The sequence below is a fragment of the Typopeltis vanoorti genome, chromosome 22 (genome assembly GCF_054136105.1).
Source record: "Typopeltis vanoorti isolate ZY-2024b chromosome 22, IOZ_Tvanoo_1.0, whole genome shotgun sequence".
Taxonomy (NCBI): Eukaryota; Metazoa; Arthropoda; class Arachnida; order Uropygi; family Thelyphonidae; genus Typopeltis; species Typopeltis vanoorti.
Window position 1 is genome coordinate 20,841,525 of NC_143570.1, and position 2,849 is coordinate 20,844,373.

The window sequence follows — 2,849 nt, forward strand, 5'->3', positions numbered from 1 at the left end:
ATATATGTAATAAGAATATTATGAATATGTAAAGAGCAACTTATTCCTTAAGAGGTACCATCACCATGAGAATGACTAGATAAATAGAAACAGGATATTGTTAAAAAAAAAAGTGTGTGCATGTGTATCTGTGTGTATATGTATGTATGTATGTGTATATATATGTGGCGATTAGTTTTTATGTATCGATTATGTGAGGCAATTTGTACCTGTAATTTCCAGTTTGTTTATTTAAATAATTCAATGTTTATTAGTATTCCTTTCCTTTATAAATACCTGAAGAAGGCTGCTATATGCCGAAACTAGTAGTATTTATCATTAAAATCTTTATATGTTATCTCGGTCTTGGAGTCATTAAATCTATTTTTTGAAGTGTATATATATATATATATATATATTTATATATTAAGGATGTATTATATATATTAACATTTATAAACTTGGTTTTTTATACATATACTTATATGTATGCGTGTGTGTGTGTGTGTGTGTGTGTGTGTGTGTGTGTGTGTGTGTGTGTGTGTGTGTGTGTGTGTGTGTGTGTGTGTGTGTGTGTGTGTGTGTAGTTTAAGACATATTACCAAGATATATGTGTGTCTTCTGCACAGAAACAAGCACAGTATATATGTCAATTACAAGCTATTCGCTTAAGATAAGCTCATGCCGTGATGATAACCAAAACAATAACTATCATATGGTACCGATGTATAGATGTGCACACACACACACACACACACACACACACACACACACACACACACACACACACACACACACACACACACACACACACACACACACACACACACACACACACACACACACACACACACACACACACACACACACACACACACACACACACACACACACACACACACACACACACACACACACACACACACACACACACACACACACACACACACACACACACACACACACACACACACACACACGCGTATTTCTTGTTCATAGTAAGTCCTTAGAGCTCTTTTCAGGCTATTGTAGTTTGTAAGGTTTCTGTATTCAAAAGGTAATTTGTTTATCATGTCTGGGATGTAGAAGTTTCGTGTGGCCTTTCTGTAGTGATTATTGTATTTATATGTGATATAATTAGTTGTCTGAAGTCTTGTTATACGGTATGTATTTCTGACTGTCCTGTAGTTGGCATCGAAATAATGTTTTAGCAAAGCTACATAGTGACATAAATGTTTTGCTGCCAGTATTTTGTGTTCTGACATTGCAATGTACTGTATATAAGGTCGTTATTTTCGCTTTGTTTCCAAAAGATCAGTTTTATTATTTTGTACTGTAGCGACATTAATCTATTTAATTTGTAGAGTGCACAGAAAGCATACGTTGTTATAGCGTATCTTAGTATATTTTGGCATAGTGCTTTGTATATTAGTGTTTTTAGGCGTATGGGATCTATGTCTTTTAACCTGTAGAGTTTGCTACTTGTTGTTCGGAGTTTGTTGTGTAGATGGTTTATGTGGCTATTCCAGTTCATACCTGCGTCGAAGTAAAATAAATAATAATAATAATATTTCCCAGGTATTGAAGAAAACTGAAGTATTAAATTTTAATAATCAGTATTTTAAGTTCAATACAACAGAGTGTCTATATTTACACATTAAAATCGGAAAAATACCTAATTCTGGTTCTAGCAGTTCCAAATATGTAATAATTGATTGAAAGAAAACGTAAAATATTAGTAACTCGGAATTACCGTAATTAGTGATTATTCATTAAACTTTTAAAAATCATGCACTTTGTTCTTTCCAATAATTATTCATAAAAACTTGCCAAATATAGCTAAACGACTCCATATGTTAATTTATTATTATTAAACTCCATGTAGTCAAAAGACCCTTCGCGAGAGGTTCCTACAGTTTTTCACTGTAATATTTTGTCGTAAAGAACTTTCTGCTTCCCTAAAAGGGGAGATTTCTTCTCAATCCTTAAAGAAAAGTAGGCAAGTTATTTAGAATGTTCGACAATAGCATTTTTTTTTTCTTTTACTTTACAATATCAACGAACGTAATATCTTAAATAAACACATCGATAAAATTCGTTTTACGGGTCCTACATACGTATCATAGCATTACAGAGAATTAAGTGACACATTTAGCCATCGGTAGGGTGGCCGAGCGGTCTAAGGCGCTGGTTTAAGGCACCAGTCTCTTCGGAGGCGTGGGTTCGAATCCCACCCCTGCCAGTTTTTTCTTTTTTCCTTCTCCTTCACTTATTTGTTGTGCCTCTTAATTTATTATTATTTTATCTTTTCCTCTTTGTTCATTTCCCAAATTAAATTAACTGCCGTAAGAATAAAAGACGTATAAAGCACGAAATGGAGATGAACCTTGATATTCTAATTGCAACTAAACTAATTAACAACCTATACTTCTTTCCACTGTATACAACACACTAGTTGTATATAGATGTATCAGAAGCTTTTATTAGTTCATAAATAACACACACACACACACACCAGAGGGTGAGAATAAAAATCAAAAATCACTCTCAGTAGCATATGAATTATTCAGGAAGGCCAATCTTGGTCTGCCTGAATAGGAAGCTGTTTGATTTTTTCCCATTATTTAATTTAATATTTTTAATGTATTATTTATGTTAGAAGGATGGAGAAAGAGACGATTTTATAACTGTCAGTTCTCCATTCCACGCATGAGAGGTTGCAAAATCTATAGGACAACACTACCTTGGGTGTTTGTGGGGGGGGGGGGGGTGGAGAATAAACTCATTCTTTCGCCCTTTGGGAGGTGCAAGAAAGAGTTCATCTAATTTAGAATTAAAGACGCCTTTTACAGACGAAATTTTTACCACGC

General features: G+C 34.1%; 1 non-coding gene across 1 annotated transcript; it reads left to right on the plus strand.

Annotated features, from left to right (window-relative positions):
* Positions 1 to 2,139: 2,139 nt before the first annotated feature.
* On the plus strand, positions 2,140 to 2,221 carry TRNAL-AAG (transfer RNA leucine (anticodon AAG)). The gene has a single exon. It is a non-coding gene; the product is annotated as a tRNA-Leu (tRNA).
* Positions 2,222 to 2,849: the final 628 nt, after the last annotated feature.